Source organism: Tursiops truncatus, chromosome 13 (genome assembly GCF_011762595.2).
Source record: "Tursiops truncatus isolate mTurTru1 chromosome 13, mTurTru1.mat.Y, whole genome shotgun sequence".
NCBI lineage: Eukaryota > Metazoa > Chordata > Mammalia > Artiodactyla > Delphinidae > Tursiops > Tursiops truncatus.
Window position 1 is genome coordinate 49890194 of NC_047046.1, and position 23452 is coordinate 49913645.

Below are 23452 nucleotides of genomic sequence, written 5' to 3' on the forward strand. Positions count from 1 at the left end.
GTGCTGTTCGGTGCCCCAGGCCTCGCGTTGTGCACTTGGCCTGGAAATACACCGGGGTCTAATTCAAACATATCCTCAAGTGAATACTATCCACTCCCACCCCCAAGCAGAATTAATGAGTCAAGTGTGAATTTCTAAAAACCCGCCTTTTTATCTGCTTCATCACATTCTATTTTTTAAAATCTTTAGAACTCGTTAATCAAACTCATTGATAAAATATGCCTTCATTTCAAAAATAAATAGGTTGATAGTCATTTCCATCATTGGAGAGTTTGTCAGTATTTCCAAGGGCAGTGAGCATTGATTCTGAAGGCCCAAACCCAAGCTATTAGCAACTGTTAAAATAAACACGTCTACTACCAAAACCAGGAAGTCTCTAAGTGCTGTCTTGTCTCACTGTTTTCCAGTTCCCCATTCTTCTGACCCTTGTTTCTCCCTGGCTATAGTCTCACGTGTCTCTTTGTGTCTGCTTGTGGCTCTGCCTTGGCCCAGGGCTCCTGGCTATTTGTTTACTCTTCCCTTTTCTTGCCTTTGTTGCCTTCCTCATTCTTTTATTGTCGTCATAACTTGGGCTGGCTGGACATTAGGTCACAGCAGGTCTTGGCAATCAGGAGTCAAGAATGACAGTGACTCTCAGAAACTTTCCTAGCCACAGAGCCCAGCCCTAGTGAGGGTGTTGTGATAGGCACCACATCTTCACTTCTTGCCTCAGAGAAATCCAGCACAGCAACGTGTCTGCGTAGTTATTCCCTTCCTACCTAATCCCTGGAGACCAGCTGTCAGCCTAAGACTGAGTAACACACAGCAGGTGCCTTGGACCCCTGGATCCTGAGTGTCAGAGCCACTTAGCTCGCACACACACCCAGGCCCAGTGGGTACCAGATCACAGTGTTGATTAACTGACATTATGTTCATGCGAATTTTATGTGATTATATTTTTGTTCCCATTAGATTGAAGTTTAGTTTGAGTTAAAATAACACTTTAGCCTTTAAAGTTCCATGTTGCATTTTTGCAACTCTTCAGCTTACCAGCCACTCAGGTTATTTTTTAGTTTTTCTTTATGTGTTAACCCCTTTATATGTTACATCCCAAATATGTGTATCTGAAATTGAAAAACACACCTTCCTCTGACAGATGATCTTCGAGGCCCCTCTTCTGCTCTCCTTCCTCCTGCTTTCTTCCCTGGGCGGCTGACCCAGATCAAGGGCAGATCAAGGGCTCTCTAGCCCTCTGCTGCCCAGGTGGGTTTAGCCAACTGGGAACCAGAGCAGGAGATGGGTGGCGGAGAGGGACGTAGGGTATTTATTCCCCCAGCTCCCTCAGGGCAAGGTCACAGCTCTCAACTGGAGGACCCAGGTCCTCTCAAGGAAGACTTCTCTGTGAAGCTTTCTCCTTCTGTAGCAACCCCCGGAGCTGCACTCTCCCTTCTGGTTTCCTGAAACCCAACCGCACCTCTTTAAATTCTTCCTTTATTGAATCCTTCATGAGTTTTCCTAACTCTGTGCCATTGATTTCCTGCTGATAGGTTTCAAAAAGTGTTTGAAATCCTCATTCAGAGGTAGTGGCACGTTGACAATGTCAAACCACATTTGGGTGCAGACACCTAGACATCTCATAACAGAGGAGAGCGACTGACTCAAATGGGAGCCTGGGTGAGAAACCCTTTGATTTCACTCAAGGCAGTTGCATCTCAAGTACAGCATTTCTTTAATGCAACCGTCCTGTAATGACCATAAAACTCAGTGTTCTATTACTGCAAATCCTGTGTTGGGACTGATTAAGGGCTCTGATTGCAGAATTACTGGGAAATGAGTAAATACCATAAAAGTTGTTTCGAAACGTGTTTTAAATCACCCCTGGGATTTGGAATCATGGCAATCTTAAACTCTTCCCTGCTTCTCCGTGTAGGGAGAAGTCAGGTTGTGGTTTTATGCCACCAGTGTAAGCAACTCCATTCCCCTCTGCTCAGCCAGTTGGTGAAGTTTAGGGAAGGTGGGGGTTCAGCCTGAGAACCTAACCTGCAAGTCCCCAGGTGTTGTGTGTCCTGAGGACCTCCCGCATGCCAGGCCCTGCGCCCAGCGTGTCACGTGCAGGGTCCCATCCATCCTCAGCTCAGTCTTGTGATGGGGCTGCTGGTCTTTCTCCTTCACCTGCCCCCAGACCTGCTATGCTTTGGGCTCCCCGGTTCCATGGTGTCCCCGCAGGCTGTCAAGGCCAGCAGACAGCCCCTCACTTGGAAGGGGACATGCAGGAGATGCCACTAATCACTCATGCGGGCCTTCCCACGGGCTACCTCACCTGCCAAGGTGACCAAGTTATGAGCCTAGGATTGCCCCACGATACCCGGCGACTGGCTCCCTGCCAGGATGTGATAGGCCTCTCAGAGGCACAATGCCCCGTCTGTTGAGTCTCATGGAGGGAAAATGGTGTCTGGAGAGATGAGTGTTCCTCTTTCTCACTGCTCACAGGGTGACTTTATAGTTCAGGGAGCAAACAGGAAGTAGGATCTTGCTGTCTCTCCTACACAGAGGCATTGCGGTGGCTCCAGGCACCCCCCATCACCCCCCATCTGTCATCGTGGCAATGCCACAGGAGCCGCTGTGCAGAGCTGAGCCCTCTGCCCCTCCCGGGCCACCCTGTCCCCAGCCCCAGCCCCTGCCTGGCCCCTCCCCAGCCCAGGACTGCACCTGCAGACCTGAGCCAGGTCAGCCCATGTCAGGTGGCTTCACAGGCCACCCCGATTCCCTGGTTATTTTCTCTTAACTTCACCGTGCGTTTCACAGCCCTGAATTTTGGAGAGCCCCCTTCCCCCTGTCGCATTATGGCACGTGTTTTTGTGTGAGTGTTATTTACTTTGCTGTCCCAGTGAAGGAAGAGGGAAGTTGGAGGTTCCAGCAGCCGCATCAGGAGGCCGCCTTTCGAGGCCTGCCCTGCCCTTTGACCCCTTCCTGCCCTGGGATCGTCACCCCACGCACAGGAGCGCCTCTGTCGCCTCTGGAACAGGCAGCCCCCCTCAGCCAGGGTGCCCACCCCAGGTTCCCAACAGCGCCCTCTGGAGCGCAGAGCACTCAGGCTCGGCTCGGCTAGGCCTCCAGGAGAGCTGCAAGCCGGGCCTCGGAGCATCAGAGACAGGAGCTGCACAGAGAGAAGTAATCGTGCTCTCAGAGGCCACTGGGCTGACCCCACAGGGGGAGGGAAAAAGTGGCTCCTATTGGCAGCTCCAGTCTTGGCCAACCCCAGCCCTTCCTAACCCTCACCCGACCCTGCAGCCCCGCCCCAGGTTGCATTTCTGTGCACTGAGAAGCATTTAACGCTCCATGACCCCCCTCATCCCAAGGTTTGGCATCGTATCTTACACACACACACGCATACATGCACAAAATACATATACACCTCTATACACATAATACTTACAGGTTCATGCACACTTATGCACACATGTACACAGAACGTGCACATATTCCATCTTACACACGTACACATACATCACACACACACACACACACATATATATATATATATATACACTCTCACAAACTACACAACCAACCATTAACAGTGGCTCTCTGTTGCCCAGGCAGAGTGGCACCAGTTCTGGTTCAATCCTTTCCACCCACCACCTCCCTTTGATGGGAAGTTGGGGGTAGGGGATAGTGGCCATTGGACCAGTTCATCCCCATCACACCGAGGTGCTGTTAAATAAGTAACTTTTAGATTAAGAAGCAGAATGGCCACGATTTAGGATGTGTCTGCTTGTGACCGAGGCGAGCGTGTTTCTGAGGATCATACCTTTTCCTCTTTCCAGCTGTGGACTCATCCAGGGCAGGGATGCTTTCTGACTTTTTTATTTTTATTTTTTGATGGTTCGCTTGTTTTTATCCTAAGTCCTTATCACAGGCAGGTGGTGGGTGCCTGGTTTTAATGAATGGATGAAAGAACGAATGGATCAACAAATCCATTCATTAAAAGCAATGACTGTGATTAATGGTGAAGATGACCACAAAAACTAGATGTTTGAAAGGATGGGTGAGGGATGGCATGAGGAATAAGATAACCTGATAAATTGTTAACTTCTAATTTTTTTCTCTCACTAACTCGAGTCTGCAAAGAAAAGTCATTTGATTTTTTTAGTGATAAATTAGTTGCTGGCTCCTGGTCCCAGAGCTTCCTGGCTGCTGGAGAACATGAGCTATCCATGTTAAATGTCCTTGTCCCACGTTACACAGCAGCAGGGCATGTGTAGTGGGGGAGAACCAGTTCTTGTCCTCTGTCCCCAAATGGCCTCTTCAGGACCTGGGTTCCTTTGCAGCATCTGTTCCGGGGTGCCTCGGGGAGTGGGCATCTGGGCCATGGCAGCCTGTGGTCCTGTTTCCCAAGCGGGATCACATGCTCTAGGCCTCCAGGATCCAGGCTGTGAGTGGACGTGAGCCAGGCCCACTGGGCCAAACTCTAAAGAGCTCGGGGTTGAGGACAAACTAGAGTGACATTCAAGTTGTTCACAGCACCATGCTAAACAAGCCATCTCTATCTAAAACTAAGTCTGGCTTGTGGCCCCCAGTTGCCAGCTTTTTCTCTGGAGGAAGGATTCAAGCCCTACACAGACTAGTTCCCTCTGTAATTCTCCTAAGGATGTATTCAGGGCACACCCTCATCTCCAGAGGGCGCCAAGCATTTCAGCACAGCTCCCTCTAGTTTCAGGCCTCCACAGAGTGCTGTGTGTGCATCTCTCCTGCCTTCCCTTCCACACATTCGCATCCTCAAGGGCATCCCCCTAGAACCGCCTAGAGAGGTAAACTGGCCATACACCTTCAGCCCCACGTCCAGATGAAAGAGAAGGACAGACATTCAAATGGGAGAGTCTATTGAAGGAGGAGAATTGTCAGTGACTGAGAGGTGGAGGAGGGAGAGTGAAGACGGCCCACTCTCCTTTCTCCCTATGGTGCTGGGAGGTCGGCCCTGAGCAGAGACATTAAGGATTAGATGGGGGAGAGGGGCTGGCATCTTAAATTAAGTGGCCTTAGATGTTTATCACCCTCCAAGTAAAAGTAATCTTGAGATGTCAAGACGTCAGGAATGGAAATTCAACTAAATATGTTTAAAGAAAGAGAAAGAAGGTAAAGTAAAGCCATTTCCTGTTTATGTCCTAGCAGGTTCAGCTACTAAATAGATCAACTTCCTCCAGCCCCAGGAGACACTGTCTACCCCGGGGAAAAGCCTTCTCATTTTGTGTTTATTCTAGACGATCCGGGTCTGACCTGAGAACATAGATCTTTGGAAGACAGAGCTAGTCTGACTTAGAGGTTATTGTACTCGCCTGCCCACTGCATCCTTCCCAAAGGGAAAGAGGACAGGGCCAGCCCCAGCTCAGACGAGAAGCTGGGAAGAGGGAAAATGTAGGAAGCAAAAAATGTGTAGAGATTACTCAAAAAAAACCCTTAGCCCAGATGCACCGGTCAAAAGCAAAAAGTACTCAGAGATCAGGGCGAGGGCTGCTCGAGCAAGGAGGCATCCTTGGCTTCCTGACATCCTTAAGGGGCGGGGATCTGATGGCTCCTTCAGCTCATGCACGCCCTTGGCCTGTGGACCAGCCAGCGAATCTTTCTCTCGGGGACCTCAGTTTTCCCCACTGTCAAAATAGACACCAAAACTGGTTCCAGTGACCTCACCAAGTAGCATGAAGTCAAATACAATTTCATGGCCTTACATGAAGGAGGAACTCTGAAAACTGCAGGAAGCCACCCTGAACCCAAAATATCCCCTGTTGTCACCATTGCCAATTACTGAGGCCCTTATGGAGACTGGTTACCTCTGTAATTCTCCGAAGGATGTATTTAGGGCATTCTTGCTTTGTAACTGTCTTTGGGATTTTGCAATACAGTATTCTACTAATTTTAAATATGCATAGTCTCAGCTTACAAACAAGTTGTGTTCCAAAAGTAGCTTTGCAGGTTGGTTAGTTGGCTCTCAGAATTCAGTTTCACATGAAAACTGTGCTAAAACAAAATCTATGATTCATGTGCAGTCAAGCTAGTAGAAAACAAGACTGTTACAATGCGGTAATGAAGCCAAATGGAAAAAATATTCTATTAAAACTGACCAAGGGAATGGTACACTGACTAGCTTAAATCCAGGTACTTTAAAATTCTCCACTAATATGCTTGAATGCTGCTGTTTCCTGTATCCTGAAGCCTTGTGCTGGGCATAAAGCAGACAAGGAGGGGAGGTGGAAAATTGTGATGGAATTCCTAGCAAGTCAGAGCAACCCACACATTTCTCCTCTAGAACTTCCCGGAGCTAGGCTTCCTCCACCGTCTGTGTCCACCGACCACTTCCTGGCTCCACCCCACACTTAACACGCCTCCCCATCTTCCTCTAGCAAAGATGAGGGCCACACACAAGGTGTTACGATTTAGGGGGCAGAGGGGTTGACATTTCTACTTTTAAATTTACTAAGATACTTTAACTGCGAAAAAGGAAAGTAGCAGGTCCTCAGTTGCCAGGTTCTAACCCAGAGGAACAGAGCATTAAATCAAGCATGGAGCGACCCTACTGTGTTACTGCACAGGCCACACGTTCATGACGCCGGCCCTGAACGTGGCATCCACCTGCTGGACAGCCTTGACCCTCCTGGGTCATGTCTCATTTCCTGTCCATATTTCCCAGGTGCCTTCGTTTAGCCTCCCTCCATTGTGTGGACCATGCCAAGGGCCCCTAAGAAAGGCACCTCTGGGTCCTGGCCTCAGAGACGCCCTCTGTCTCCAGGGTCTTACAACTATTTGGCTAAGCAGACAGTCTCTAAACCAGCACACACTTTCCATCTCACACTGTGCCTGCACAAAACTTCCTCTATGACAAACTTTCAAAAATAGGAACACAGCACCCCGGGACAAAGGCAACAGACATGGCTGCAGGGGTCACACTGGGTTCTTCCTGTTTCTGCATCTACGTGTTCACTGGTCTACACTTCAGCATGCTGGCTGTACCCAGGCCTTTCTTTAGGTTTTTAGCCAACATTAAGCCCCATTGTGATGGTTAATTTTATGTGTCAACTCGACTGGGCCACGGGATGCCCAGATATTTGGTCAAACATTATTCTGAGTGTGTCTGTGAGGGTGTTTTTGGATGAGATTCACATTGGAATCAGCAGGCTAAGTGAAGCAGATTGCCCTCCCCAGTATGGGTGGGCATCGTCCAATCAGTCGAAGGCCTGAATAGAACTAAAAGGCTGACCCTCTCAAGACTAAGGGGAAAACACACACCCTGCCTGATTCCCTTGAGCTGGGACATCGGTCTCCTGCCTTTGGACTCAAACTGAAATGTTGGCTCTTCTTGGGTATGGAAACTGCTTGCTTGGGGACTGGAGCTTCCACCACCAGCTCTCCTGGGTCTCCAGCTATTGACTGCAGACTGTGGGACTTAGCCTCCATAATCTCATGAGCTAATTCCTTATAATAAATTTCTACTATCTGTCTATCTACCTACCTACCTACCTATGTATCAATCTTAAAAAAGCCTTTGTTTTATATGTATTTATATTTTTACACATATATATATATATATATATATATAATCTCCTATTGGTTCTGTTTCTCTGGAGAACTGTAACTAATGCACCCCGTCTATCCAAAAAAAGTGCAGTTAGGATTGAAAGTGCCCATAACGATGAACAGGATGTCAGTGCCCTTCAACCAACGGCCCCCAGGAACACACCTGTGGGTGACCAGCATCACACTGAGGGAGAACATTCACTGTGGGGAACTGTGGAGCATCTCTGTAAGAATAGCAAGAACCTATTATAGAATTTGGGCTTTGGGGGTGATTGGGAAGGATCCAAGAAAGCAATGGATTGCACAAAAAGTAAGGACAGAAAGTGAGACCATTCTATGTTTATCTCAACAAATACCTTCTCTCTGGGGAGGGCTAACTAGAGCAGGGATAAAGCTATGCTTGGTAAAGACGCCGCAGTCACTCATTTCAGCTGACGGGAGTGTTGTTTGGAAGTTTGTGGTGGCACGGTGATTTTGGTTTGCCCTGGCTTGGACAAAGGTACGAAGTGGCCCTGTGTTGTCTCACTTTGTCGTGGTCTCAGAGTGGCCTTTTCTGATGTTGGTGTTCTGTGAGATTATTTGTGTCCCGCTACCCCATGTTCTCAGTCACTTCTGCTCCCCCAGTTCTCCCCTCCCTTGCCCCAGCCTGCCCCTCCACCCAGAAGAGAGCTGAAAGCTTATCCAGAGAGGCAGATGGCTGGGTCTCCCCTATGCAGACAGAGGGTCTCTGGGACCTTCTGAGGGGAGTAGCCACAATACACACAAGCTTCTTTCCTGCTTATTGTGACTCCCTTTCTAAAATCTTTGTACTCTGTGTTATTACCAAAACCCAAGCACTGTGCTGAACACTTTACATATATTCACGAATTCCACCCTTAAAACAACCCTAGAAGGTAAGTATAGTATTGTTTTCATTTTGATGGTGGGGTAACCCAGGTACACATAGAGTAAAAAGCAATAACAGCAACAAAGCAAACCCTGACAACAGAGAACTACTCCAGCCACCACGAAAAGTCCCTCTTGTGCTTGATCACGTAGCACGATGTGCATCTATGCAGGATGACATAGACAAAGTCAGAGAACTTCCTTTCCATCTGCACACTATTTCCAGAGTAAACTATCATTTCGCCCTGGACCAAAACCCTGCAGTGCTCCCTACTGCCTAAAGAATGAAGCCCAAATGCCTTACATCGAGACCCAGGCCAGATTTGAGACCCTGTCTCGACTATGCCGGTGTCCTTAGTTTTCCCTTTCCCCTAAGTGAGCTTCCTGCTATGCCCACAGCCATACATTCACTGCCCCCTGAACATGTCAAATGCATTTCCACGTCCATGCTACTCCCTCCAGCTGGAATATCCCCCGACCTCCATCCAATCTCAGTTTCATCTCTCCTTCCCAACTCAGATCTGTGTTCCTCTGTGCAGTTTTCCTGGCAGGTATCCTGTGCTATTTTATATTCTTATTTACGTTTTTATGTATCACCCTTGTTGTCCCAATAAGACCTATGGCAGATAGTTTGCAAAACAACCACAGTAGTTTCTCCCCTGCCTAGATGTGTGTCCTTTTGCAGCATGACTTGCCCTGGCCACTTCTACCTTCAAGAGGCAGAGTCTTTGTCTTCACTCTTTTGAGTCTGAGTCTGAATGTAAATATGACTTGCCATTGGAACGTTAGATAATCCTCGCCACCGTGTGAGGAGCCTGGGCTAGCCAGCAAAGGATTAGAAAACACAAGGAACAGAGATGGATCTTCCCAGCTGATCAACCAAAGCCAAGCTGTCTAGACCAAGCAGCCTGCCAGATGTGTGAATGAGGCCGTCCTAAACCATCCAGCCCCAGTTAAGCCATCCTGGACAGAAAAGCATTCGAGCCAACCCAAGGAATTGTGAACAAACAATAGATGTTTGTTTTTACATGCCAGGATGTTTTGAGATGGTTTGTTATGCAGCAACAGCTAACAAATACAACATTATAAACTCCATCAGGTGCTGCGCTATGACCCACCTTGCCTGAATTCTTGGAATTCAGCCTTGCACATGACAGTCAGTCTTCAATAAATGTTTGTTTTTGATGATAACAACTTGAATAAAGAATGTTGAGGAATTCCCTAGAAGTCCAGTGGTTAGGACTCCATGCTTTCACTGCTGAGGGCCCAGGTTCAATCCCTGATTGGGGAACTAAGACCCCACAAGCTGCAAGGCATAGCCAAAATAAATAAATAAATAAAGTAAAAAAAAATAAATAAAGTAAAAAAAAAAAGAATATTGAGAGCTGGAGTTTGAAGGAGGCCAGGCCTAGCCTTCAGAGAGGATGGAGATCTGGCGGTGCCTGGGAAAGTTGTTTCATGCTTAAAACCTGGACTGAGCCAACTGGGTGATATCAGAGTCCATGTTAGCCTACCTTAACTCTGTGGAGTTTCTATCATGAAATTCCCTTTTCTCACAGGACAACTTAGCTATGCACTAACTTGGCCATCACGTGCTGGATTCAGCTGATGGAGTAGCAGGAAGAGGTTACCTTTGGGAAGAGAGATGCAGCCTCTGGAGGTGAGCTTTCACATTTTATCATTCCTTCCATTTATCTAGTGTTTACTGAACACCCACCATGTGCCTGGTGGTGGGCTGGGGACTAAGGAAATGAACAAGCCTGATCCCACCAGGTCCTCAAGGGGCTCTAGTCTGAAGCGTCAGAACACGTCTGACCATCTGGCTCAAGTTCAACAAGAAGAGAGGTGAGTTAGAGAGCTCCTGTTCTAGGGCTCATTTTCCTGAACAAATTTATAGACAATTTCCCAAGCCTTTATATTTTCTTAACCAAACTGAACTTTTCTTAAGAAAACAAGTAAAAATTAATTGTCCTTAATGGTATAATCATCTAACTCCAGATGTAACGCAACTGTGCAGCTGAGTCCTGGGTGCCGCATTCTCAATATCAAGACCTCAGACCGTGGTGGAAGAATGAAAGGCAGTGATGCCTGGTGTCCTCCAAAGGTTCTGTGACACCCTGCCTGATGGCCAAGGGCCTGACCGTGGCTCCTCGGATGGGTTCTAGTAATCACACACCCAATCATGGATTACTGGGTATTGAGTGCTTATTATTTAAGTGCTAACAGTTTTAAACACTCTATTCTTTTCAATTCTCTCAGCAACCCCGTGAGATAGGAACTACTATGATGTCTTTTTGCAGATGAGAAAACCGAAGCACTAAGAAGTTAAGTAACTCACCCAAGGTCACACAGCTAATACGTAGCAGAGCTAGGGCTTGACCTCAGTGTTTTCGTTTTTATCTTTCGTAATGCTTGCACCACTTTAGACCTGGCCTGTTAATAGCATTGTTGGGAGACTCTCTGGACTCCTTTCCTTTCCTCCCACTCTAGAACTTCAGTGTCCCTGCAGCCCGGCACTTATTTATAGGTGGTAACTTGCCTTCTGCTGTTTTTGCTCTTAGAGGATTGGAAGTGCTTCTAACACAGCACTTTACTTCCAGTTTGGTTTATCTTTGAGCTTTAGCTCAAAACAAATAAGAGAGCCTGACCTGTTCCCTCCAGGCAGCTTCTGAATGAGAGCCTTCCAGAACTGTCAGCCAGCGCTTAGCTGACACCAGCCCAGCTCCAGGCTGCAGGTGACTTGGGGAGGCTCTGGGAGGCTCGCGGGCGCTCCTGTCCCAGCTCTGAGCAACAGGCCTGCAGACAGGGCTGGCTGAGTGAGGGAGTCACTGGGTCCTAGAGGCAGGAAACGACCTCACCTGCCAGGCCAGGACCAGTATTTTCTACTTTCAGTTATAGACATTTTGTAAAAAGAAGAAGAGAAAACCCTGGAGAGATGGCTCCCTACGTGGATGGGGTCCCCAGCCCCTCCCTTCCTTTCCTGCTCCGGAGCTACTTCCCTCCCTCCCTCTCCTCTCAGCCCAGCCCTTCCTTTCCTCCTCCTCTCCCATCCCCCTTCGCACACAAGATCTCCTCTCCCTTTCCTAAAGTCCAGCCTATAGGAATTTCCTCCTAATTCAGATCCGGTTTTCCGGCGTTACCATGGCAACCCGTGGCTACCAAGGCTTTTCAGCAAAGTCACTTCTCCCCTACATTTTCCATAGAAATCTGCATTCTACATCTTGCTCCTCCCCACTTGCCGTGTTTGAGCGAAACTCTAGCCCCAGGCTCTCCAACATCTTTAAATGTTTTTAAACAGCCATATCTCTTTTATCTCAACTATGTTGATGTATTTTGAATAATTTAAGATATAATGTCATCAACTTAGTTAATTCCGAATACATCAGTACAATTTTCTCCATGGAGCGTACCTGGCTTACTTAGTGAGGGGTGGACAAGTTGCATTTGTATTTATGCAGGGGCGTTGACAGGAGCTGAATTGTGAATACTGAGTAGGGAAGCGGCTCAGGTGGGACTGTTGGTGCCCCACAGGGAAGGTGGGAGCAAACCACAAACCTGCCCCAAGGAAATTGTCCTGCCCACAAGTGTCAGTGAGAGCTTGTGAAAATAGGCACAAAACACCCAGAACTCAGCATCCTCTCCAAGCCCTGAGCAAAAAATCCTAAATCTGGTGCAAAGGAAAGAATATGCCCTCTGAAATTAGGCAGAATTGAGTGTTATCCTCAATGCTGTTAATGAACTAGCTGTGCTTGGGCAGGTTCCTTGCCCTCTCTGAATCTCAGTAGTGTATCTTTCAAAGTTATTGGGAGAAATAAATGGGCTAATGCACGTAAAAGGGCCTAAAGTAGTTCTCGGCACACACTCGCGAAAAGAGTAACCGCCATATTCCAGTTATTGTCATGAGCAAAGTTCTATGAGGCACAGCATCAAGATTCAAGCTGAGCACGAGAAGCAGACGCCATGGTCACCAAACAATCAGGCTGCACAGCTGGTAACCAAACCAGAAGCCATGGTCTCCACACTCCAAAGTTCAGGATATAAGCAGTAATGAGACACTAAGACACCAAGTCTCATCAGACGCTGTTACAGGAGCAACATCGTAGCATCATCAGGTAGAAACTGACCCAGCAAAGGAACCGTGCACTGGCTGCTTTCAGGGTCCTCTCGCCTCTCCATGGCCTACTGGAGATGTGCTGGAATGTGTGTTAGGCAAGCCAAGAGCTGGGAGCAGGACAGTGTAGGGAGAGAAAGCCAGGTCCCTACTGGGGCCCAGGAAAGAAGGTTGAGCACACACAGATGGGGACTTGACCTGAGCTAGTTCAGCAGGACCCGTGAGTGTGGGGTTGGTTCCAAGCCTTGAACCTTCAACTTGAAAAATATGTCATGCAGATATTCTGAAACTTAGTGCATGACAGGACGGTAAATGAGACATTTCCTGGCATCCACAGCAGCAGGGGCCACATCAGCAGCGCTGTACATACTAAGAGACTATACCTACAAAAGCAACCACTAGCTCAAGACCCCCTTCTAGGATATATAAGAGGAGATCAAGTAAAACTACTGGGGGCCCCTTCTTTGGAAGTTGTTTCCCAGGCAGAGGTAGCAGGGAGTGGGGCAGAGAATTTGGCCCATGTCTGCTCGAAGGTGGTGGGCTGCTGTTTGAGAAAAATCTAAAGGTGAGACATTATAATTAAGCTTCTCCTGAGGGTGGAGGAAGAAGAGAAGCCAACTGCACTTTTAGAAGCAAAGGAACACAGGTCTCACCACGGGTCAGCCATGAGCTCCCTGAGAGGGAGTCAACTGCATAGTCTTGAACAGGACTCTGCCCAGAGGCCCTCCCAGAGGAGTGAGATAACACAACAGAGGGTCTGTGTGGGGCGGACTTAGGAGCCAGGAAGGAGTCATAAGTAGCCAGCTGGAAGAAGCATAGTCCAGGACAGAAAACTGTGGTTAGAGGGATCCTGGCAAACCCACAGAAGAGATCTATGAGGGGGAAAATTAGCATCTGAACATGAGTCACACACAGAAGGCACCAAACCGGGTGACAGCAGTACAGATATAGTAAGAACTTTTCTCTTCCGCTTATCTTCCTCTCTCCTTGAGCCAACCACGGAGAAGCTAGAGGCAGGATGGGGCAATAGAGGGCAACAAGATGGGGAGGTAAGGAAGAAAAAACTGGTCTCCAAACCTACCCTCAACCACTGCATGTTTCCTAGCCAAGTATGGTCTTAACCAGGAGAGGAGCTTACTCCAGGTGAAGGATACATTTTTTTTTTCTTTTCTCAGCTTTATTGAGGTATAATTGACAAAAATTGTATGCATTTAAGGGGTACAACGTGATGGTTTCATATAAATACACACTGTGAAGTGATCACCACAATCAAGCTAATTAGCATTACCTCACACAGTTACCATTCCGGGGTTTTCTTTTCTTTTCTTTTCTTTTCATCCCCCTACACCCCATCCCCTCTGGCAATCACCTTTTGTTCTCTGTATCCATGAGTCTATTTCTGTTTTGTTATGTTTGTTCATTTCTTTTGTTTTTTAGCTTCCATATATAAGTGAAGGCATACGGTCTTTCTCTTTCTTTGTCTGACTTAGCTCACTTACCATAAGACCCTTTAGGTCCATCCATGTTGCTACAAAAGGCAAGATTTCATTCTTTTTTAGGGCTGAAAAGCTGTGTTATATTCTATTGTACATCTATCTCCTATCTATCTATCTATCTATCTATCTAATCTTCTTTATCTATGAACACTTATCTTTATCTATGAACATTTATCAATGAACACTTAAGTTGCTTCCATATCTTGGCTAGTGCTGCAATGAGCATATGAGTGCATGAATCTTTTAGAATTAGTGTTTTTGTTTTCTTTGAAAAAATACCCAAAAGTGGAATTGCTGGATCATATGGTAGTTCTATTTTTAATTTTGGGGGGAAACTTCATACAGTTTTCCATAGTAGCTACACCAATTTACCCTCCCACCAACAGTGCATGAGGGTCCCATTTTCTCCATAACTCACCATCTGTTGTCATTTGTGGTCTTTTTGATGATGTCCATTCCAATAGATGTGAGGTGATATCTCATTGTAGTTTTGGTTTGCATTTCCCTAATTATTAGTGATGTTGAGCATCTTCTCACGTGCCTGTTGGCCATCTGTATGTCTTCCCTGGGAAAATGTTTATTCAGGTCCTCTGCCCATTTTTTTTTTTTTTTCCCATGGGCAAATCTGTTTTATCCAGAGTAACTGAAAAGCACCACCAGCAGCAGCTCCTAGCCACCCCATGGGCGGATCCTGCAGATGCTCTGCTGCACAGAAGGCACGGGACCCAAGTGCAATTCCGTTGACACCAAGTTCTAGAACAGGTAAAACACACCTATGGCAGCCATAAAGTCAGCAGGTTTACACCTGGGAGTGGGGGTGGGGGGATGCGGTGGGAGTAGCTGGGAAAGGACACAAGGGGCTTCTGCAATGGGGAAGAACAGAGAAGGGGCTGAGAATGTTCTAGGTCTTGATCTGGACTCAGGTGCTGTGGAGGTGCACATGTGTAAAATTTCATGGACTGACACTGCTCTGCACACTCAGGGTGTGTATGTGCAACTCCAGTATTTTGTTGTTTCTTTTAAGGGAAACAATTGGATCTGGGAAGGTTGGCATCTTTTTAGCTAGGGAATGGTGGAGAATTCTCTCTTCTTGTCTGATAAAGTTGAGGAAGAAAACTGAAAGTCTTCTAGAGGTGATGTCTGGAGAGATGGGCGACTGAAATATAAGGGGCATTTCCTTGCCAGCAGGAGGATAAAAAGTTGCCATCTTCCACCATCTGAGTCCCAAAGCTCAGAGAGATTTCCAAAGATTGTTTAATTGATTTTTCTCCTATTTACATGCAGATCATAGTGTCTGGGGCCCAGGAATTCAGACACACGGCTTTGGGTCCACTCAGCCCCGTGAAGAATCCTGTCTGAAACTCGCATAAAGTCAGACACACACGTCTTCAGAAACACGCTGTCTCCTTTTTGTCTGGGGCTCCAGGGAGCGGGTGCAATGAGCAGGGCCTCAGACACGCTCCCATCTGCAGAGTCCCGGGGATCCCATCCCTCTGTTCTGCTGCACTGCAATCCAGCTGGTGTTCACAGTGTGTTCCCCAAAAGGGCCAAACCCCGTCACCATCACCGCCTTCCTGAGCTGCTCCATGACGGGCTCAGACTGCACCTCTGACCCACTCCTGTCTGGACTCCTCTGCCCATTTTTTAATCGAGTTATTTGTTTTTGATGTTGGGCTGTATGAGTTCTCAGTATATTTTGGATAATAGCTCCTTATCAGATATATCATTTGCAAATATCTTCTGCCATTCAGGAAGCAACATTTTCATTTTGCTGATAGTTTCCTTCCCTGTGCAAAAGCCTTTTAGTCTGATGTAGTCCCACTGGTGTATTTTTGGTTTTGTTTCCCTTGCCTGAGGAGACATATCCAACAAGATATTGCTAAGACCGATGTTAAAGAGCTTTCTGCCTATGTTTTCTTCTAAGAGTTTTATGGTTCAAGTCTTACATTTAGCCTTTAATCCATTTTGAGTTTCTTTTTGTATATAGAGTGAGAAAGTAGTCCAACTTGGTTCTTTTGCCTGCAGTTGTTCAGCTTTCTCAGCACCAATTATTGAAGAGATTGTCTTTCCCCATCAATTATTCTTGCCTCCTTCATCATGGATTAATTGCCCATGTAAGTGTAGGTTCATTTCTGGGCTCTCTATTCTGTTGCATTGATCTCTGTGTCTGCTTTTGCCAGTACCATATTGTTTTTATGACTGTAGCTTTGTAGTATAATTTCAAATCAGGGAGCGTCATACCTCCATCTTTGTTCTTCTTTCTCAGGTATTTGAGCTAGTTGGGCTCGTTCGTGTTTCTATACAGTTTTAGAATTATTTGTTCTAGTTCTGTGAAAAAAATGCCAGTGGTATTTTGATAGGGATTGCATTGAATCTGTAGATTGCTTTGGGTAGTATGGTCATTTTAACAATATTAATTCTTCTAATCCATGAGCATGGTATATCTTTCCATTTCTGTCATCTTCAACTTCTTTCATCAACATCTTATAGTTTTCCAAGTACAGATATTTTACCTCCTTGGTTATATTTATTCCTAGGTATTTTATTCTTTTTGATATAATTATAAATGGGATTTTCTTAATTTGTCCTTCTGATAGTGTTCATTGCTAATGTATAGAGACACAAAAAATTTGTGTATATTAATATTGTATCCTGCAACTTTATTGAATTTATAGTTTTTTGGTACTGTCTTTCAGTTTTTCCATACATAGTATCATGTCATCTACAAACACTGAAAGTTTTACTTCTTCCTTTCCAATCTGGATTCCTTTATTTCTTTTTCTTGTCTGATTGCTGTGGCTAGGACTTCCAATATTGTGTTGAATAAAAGTGGCAAGAGTTGGCATCCTTATCGTGCCCCTGATTTTTTTTTAACATCTTTATTGGAGTATAATTGCTTTAAAATGCTGTGTTAGTTTCTGCTTTACAACAAAGTAAATCAACTATATGTATACATATATCCCCATATCCCTACCTCTTATGTCTCCCTTCCATCCTCCCTATCCCACCCCTCTAAGTGGTCACAAAGCACCGAGCTGATCTCCCTGTGTAATGCAGCTGCTTCCCACTGGTTGTCTATTTTACAATTGGTAGAGTATATATGTCAGTGGTACTCTCTCCTTCACAACTTACCCTTCCCCCTTCCTGTGCCCTCAAGTCCATTCTCTATGTCTGCGTCTTGATTCCTGTCCTGCCCCTAGGTTCTTCAGAACCATTTTTTTTTTTTTAGATTCCATATATATGTGTTAGCACACGGTATCTGTTTTTCTTCTTCTGACTTACTTCACTCTGTATGACAGACTCTAGGTCCATCCACCTCACTACAAATAACTCAATTTTGTTTCTTTTTATGGCTGAGTAATATTCCATTGTATATATGTGCCACATCTTCTTTATCCATTCATCTCTCGATGGACACTTAGGTTGCTTCCATGTCCTGGCTATTGTAAATAGTGCTGCAATGAACATTGTGATACATGACTCTTTTTGAATTATGGTTTTCTCAGGGTATATGCCCAGTAGTGGGATTGCTGGGTCATTTAGTAGTTCTATTTTTAGTTTTTAAAGGAGCCTCCATACTGTTCTCCATAGTGGCTGTATCAATTTACATTCCCACCAACAGTGCAAGAGGGTTCCCTTTTCTCCACACCCTCTCCAGCATTTATTGTTTCTAGATTTCTTGATGATGGCCATTCTGACTGGTGTGAGATGGTATCTCATTGTAGTTTTGATTTGCATTTCTCTAATGATTAATGATGTTGAGCATTCTTTCATGTGTTTGTTGGCAGTCGGTATATCTTCTTTGGAGAAATGTCTATTTAGGTCTTCTGCCCATTTTTGGATTGGGTTGTTTGTTTTTTTTGTTATTGAGCTGCATGAGCTGCTTGTAAATTTTGGAGATTAATGCTTTGTCAGTTGCTTCATTTGCAAATATTTTCTCCCATTCTGAGGGTTGTCTTTTGGTCTTGTTTATGGTTTCCTTTGCTGTGCAAAAGCTTTGAAGTTTCATTAGGTCCCATTTGTTTATTTTTGTTTTTATTTCCATTTCTCTAGGAGGTGGGTCAAAAAGGATCTTGCTGTGATTTATGTCATAGAGTGTTCTGCCTATGTTTTCCTCTAAGAATTTGATAGTTTCTGGCCTCACATTTAGGTCTTTAATCCATTTTGAGTTTATATTTGTGTATGGTGTTAGGGAGTGATCTAATCTCATACTTTTACATGTACCTGTCCAGTTTTCCCAGCATCAGTTATTGAAGAGGCTGTCCTTTCTCCACTGTACATTCCTGCCTCCTTTATCAAAGATAAGGTGACCATATGTGCATGGGTTTATCTCTGGGCTTTCTATCCTGTTCCATTGATCTATGTTTATGTTTTTGTGCCAGTACCATGCTGTCTTGATTACTGTAGCTTTGTAGTATAGTCTGAAGTCAGGGAGCCTGATTCCTCCAGCTCTGTTTTTCGTTCTCAAGATTGCTTTGGCTATTCAGGGTCTTTCGTGTTTCCATACAAATTGTGAAATTTTTTGTTCTGGTTCTGTAAAAAGTTCCATTGGTAGTTTGATAGGGTTTGCATTGAATCTGTAGATTGCTTCAGATAGTATAGTCATTTTCACAGTGTTGATTCTTCCAATCCGAAAACATGGTATATCTCTCCATCTGTTTGCATCGTCTTTAATTCCTTTCATCAATGTCTTGTAGTTTTCTGCATACAAGTCTTTTGTCTACTTAAGTAGGTTTATTCCTAGGTATTTTATTCTTTTTGTTGCAGTGGTAAATGGGAGCGTTTCCTTAATTTCTCTTTCAGATTTTTCATCATTAGTGTATAGGAATGCAAGAGATTTCTGTGCATTAACTTTGTGTCCTGCTACTCTACCAAATTCATTGATTAGCTCTAGTAGTTTTCTGGTAGCATCTTTAGGATTCTCTATGTATAGTATCATATCATCTGCAAACAGTGACAGTTTTACTTATTCTTTTCCCACTTGGATTCCTTTTATTTCCTTTTCTTCTCTGATTGCTTCCAAAATTATGTTGAATAATAGTGCTGAGAGTGGGCAACCTTGTCTTGTTCCTGATCTTAGAGGAAATGCTTTCAGTTTTTCACCATTGAGAAAGATGTTGGCTGTGGGTTTGTCATATATGGCCTTTATTATGTTGAGATAGGTTCCCTCTATGCCTACTTTCTGGAGAGTTTTTTTTTTTTTATCATAAATGTGTGTTGAATTTTGTCAAAAGATTTTTCTGAACCTATTGAGATTATCATATGGTTTTTATCCTTCAATTTGTTAATATGGTGTATCACATTGATTGATTTGTGCATATTGAAGAATCCTTGCATGCCTGGGATAAACCCCACTTGATCATGGTGTATGATCCTTTTAATGTGCTGTTGGATTCTGTTTGCTAGTATTTTGTTGAGGATTTTTGCATCTATGTTTATAAGTGATATTGGCCTGTAATTTTCCTTTTTGTGTGACATCTTTGTCTGGTTTTAGTATCAGGGTGATGGTGGTCTCGTACAATGAGTTTGAGAGTGTTCCTCCCTCTGCTATATTTTGGAAGAGTTTGAGAAGGATAGGTGTTAACTCTTCTCTAAATGTTTGATAAAATTCGCCTGTGAAGCCATCTGGTCCTGGGCTTTTGTTTGTTGGAAGATTTTTAATCACAGTTTCAATATCAGTGCTTGGGATTGGTCTGTTTATATTTTCTGTTTCTTCCTGGTTCAATCTCAGAAGTTTGTGCTTTTCTAAGAATTTGTCCATTTCTTCAAGGATGTCCATTTTATTGATATATAGTTGCTTGTAGTAACCTTTCATGATCCTTTGTATTTCTACAGGGTCAGTTGTTACTCCTCCTTTTTCATTTCTAATTCTGTGCTTTGAGTCTTCTCCCTTTTTTTCTTGTTGAGTCTGGCTAATGGTTTATCAATTTTGTTTATCTTCTCAAAGAACCAGCTTTTAGTTTTATTGATCTTTGCTACTGTTTCCTTCATTTCTTTTTCATTTATTTCCAATCTGATCTTTATGATTTCTTTCCTTTGGCTGACTTTGGAGGGTTCTTTTGTTCTTCTATCTCTAATTGTTTTAGGTGTAAGGTTAGGTTGTTTATTTGAGATGGTTCTTGTTTCTTGATGTAGGATTGTATTGCTATAAACTTCCCTCTTAGGACTGCTTTTGCTGCATCCCATAGCTTTTGGATTGTCATGTTTTCATTGTCTTTTGTTTCTAGGTATTTTTTGATTTCCTCGTTGATTTCTTCAGTGCTCTCTTGGTTATTTAGTAGCGTATTGTTTAGCCTCTAATGTGTTTGTATTTTTTACAGATTGTTTCTGTAATTGATATCTAGTCTCATAGCATTGTTTCAGAAAAAGTACTCGATACAATTTCAATTGTCTTAAATTTACCGAGGCTTGCTTTGTGACCCATGATATGAACTATCCTGGAGAATGTTCCATGCGCACTTCCATGAGCACAGTGTTCCATGAGCACAGTGTATTCTGTTGTTTTTGGATGGAATGTCCTATAAATATCAATTAAGTCCATCTTGTCTGATGTGTCATTTAAAGCTTCTGTTTCCTTATTTATTTTCATTGTGGATGATCTGTCCATTGGTGAAAGTGGGACATTAAAGTCCCCTACTATTACCGTGTTACTGTTGATTTACCCTTTTATGGCTGTTAGCACTTGCCTTATGTATTGAGGTGCTCCTTTGTTGGGTGCATAAATATTTACAATTGTTACATCTTCTTCTTGGATTGATCCCTTGATCATTATGTACTGTTATTCTTAGTCTCTTGTAATAGTCTTTATTTTAAAGTCTATTTTGTCTGATATGAGAATTGCTACTCCAGCTTTCTTTTGATGTCCATTTGCATGGAATATATTTTTCCATCCTCTCATTTTCAGTCTGTGTGTGACCCTAGGTCTGAAGTGGGTCTCTTGTAGACAGCATATATATGGGTCTTGTTTTTATATCCATTCAGCCAGTCTGTGTCTTTTGGTTGGAGCATTTAATCCATTTATATTTAAAGTAATTATCGATATGTATGTCCTTATTACCATTTTCTTAATTGTTTTGGGTTTGTTTTTGTGGGTCTCTTCCTTCTTTTGTGTTTCCTGCTTAGAGAAGTTCCTTTTGCATTTGGTATACAGCTGGTTTGGTGGTGCTGAATTCTCTTAACTTTTGCTTCTCTGTAAAGGTTTCAATTTCTCTGTCAAATCTGAATGAGATCCTGGCTGGGGAGAGTAATCTTGGTTGTAGGTGTTTCCCTTTCATCACTTTAAATATGTCCTGCCACTCCCTTCTGGCTTGCAGAGTTTCTGCTGAAAGATCAGCTGTTAACCTTATGAGATTCCTTTTATTCTATTTGTTGCTTTTCCCTTGCTGCTTTTAATATTTTTTCTTTGTATTTAATTTTTGATAGTTTGATTAATATGTGTCTTGGCGTGTTTCTCCCTGGATTTATCCTGTATGGGATTCTCTGTGCTTCCTGGACTTGATTGGCTCTTTCCTTTCCCATGTTAGGGAAGTTTTCAGCTATAATCTCTTCAAATATTTTATCAGGCCCTTGCTTTTTCTCTTCTTCTTCTGGGATCCCTATAATTCAAATGTTGGTGCATTTAATGTTGTCCCAGAGGTCTCTGAGACTGTCCTCAGTTCTTTTCATTCTTTCTTCTTTATTCTGCTCTGCGGGAGTTATTTCCACTATTTTATCTTCCAGGTCACTTATCCATTCTTCTGCCTCAGTTATTTTTCTATTGATTCCTTCTAGAGAATTTTTAACTTCATTTATTGTGTTGTTCATCAGTGTCTGTTTGCTCTATAATTCTTTAGCTCCTTGTTAAATGTTTCTTGTATTTTCTCCATTATATTTCCAAGACTTTGGATCAGTTTTACTATCATTATTCTGAATTCTTTTTCAGGTAGACTGCCTATTTCCTCTTCATTTGTTTGGTCTGGTGGGTTTTTATCTTGGTCCTCCATCTGTTGCATATTTCTCTGTCTTCTCATTTTATTTAACTTACTGTGTTTGGGGTCTCCAAACACAGTTTGGGCTGGGACTGGATCTTGACTTTCTGCTGGGCAGGGCCACATCTGGCAGTGGGTATTGAGGTGTCTGTGAACTTAGTATGATTTTAGGCAGCCTCTCTGCTAATGGATGGGGTTGTGCTCCTGTCTTGCTAGGTGTTTGGCATGGGGTGTCCAGCAATGGAGCTTGCTGGATGTTGTGTGGAGCTCGGTCTTAGTGTTGCGACAGAAATCTCCTGGAGAGTTCTCGCCAATTGATATTACGTGGGGCCAGGAGGTCTCTGGTGGTCCAATATCCTGGACTTGACTCTCCCATCTCAGTGGCTCAGGCCTGACACCCAGCCAGAGCACCAAGAACCTGTCAGCCACAAGGCTCTGAAGAAAAGGAAGAAAAAAATATTAATAATAATAAAATAAAAAGAAAAGAAGAGAGCAACCAAGCCAATAAACAAATCAAGCAATGGTAACAAGGACTAAAAACTAGACTAAGATAAACATAAAAATCAGAAACAAATTGGTCAGGGCCCTGAACCCAGATGGCGGAGTAGAAGGACGTGCTCTCACTCACTCTTGTGAGAACACCGGAATCACAACCAGGTGCTGGACAATCATCGACAGGAAGACACTGGAACTCACCAAAAAAGATACCCCACATCCAAAGACAAAGGAGAACCCACAATGAGACAGTAGGATGGGTGCAATCACAGTAAAATCAAATCCCATAACTCCTGGCTGGGTGACTCACGGACTGGAGAATAATTATACCAGAGAACTCCACCCACTGGAATGAAGGTTCTGAGCCCCATGTCAGGCTTCCTAACCTGGGGATCTGGCAATGGGAGGAGGAATTCCTAGAGAATCAGACTTTGAAGACTAGTGGGAATTGATTGCAGGACTTTGACAGGACTGGGGGAAACAGAGACTCCACTCTTGGAGGGCACACATAAAGTAGTGTGTGCATCAGGACCTAGGGGGAGGGGCAGTGACCCCAGGGGAGACTGAACCAGACCTACCTGCTAGTGTTGGAGGGTCTCCTCAGAATCGGGGGTGGCTGTGGCTCACCGTGGGGACAAGGACACCAGCAGCAGAAGTTCTGGGAAGTACTCCTTGGCATGAGCCCTCCCAGAGTCTGTGATTAGTCCAACAAAAGAGCCCAGGCAGGCTCCAGTGTTCGGTTGCCTCAGGCCAAACAACCAACAGGAAGGGAACCCAGCCCCACCCATCAGCAGTCAAGCAGATTAAAGTTTTACTGAGCCCTGCCCACCAGAGCAACAGTCAGCCCTACCTACTACCAGCCCCTTCCATCAGGAAACTTGCACAGCCTCTTAGATAGCCTCATCCACCAGAGGGCAGACAGCAGAAGCAAGAAGAACTACAATCCTGCA

The 23452-nt window shown here is 44.4% G+C and overlaps 1 long non-coding RNA gene across 3 annotated transcripts in view; it reads left to right on the forward strand.

The window, feature by feature from the left end:
* Positions 1-23452, forward strand: part of LOC109549192 (uncharacterized) — a 77548-nt gene that overhangs the window by 12342 nt on the left and 41754 nt on the right. Inside the window, exons 3-6 of one of the 3 annotated variants that reach the window (XR_012325377.1) lie at positions 9993-10093; positions 10207-10278; positions 10432-10627; positions 14679-14802. This is a non-coding gene — a long non-coding RNA (uncharacterized lncRNA). Of the gene's footprint in view, positions 1-9992; positions 10094-10132; positions 10279-10431; positions 10628-14678; positions 14803-23452 lie in introns of all 3 variants that reach the window. The other 2 variants (XR_012325376.1, XR_012325375.1) reach the window with 2 other exon arrangements.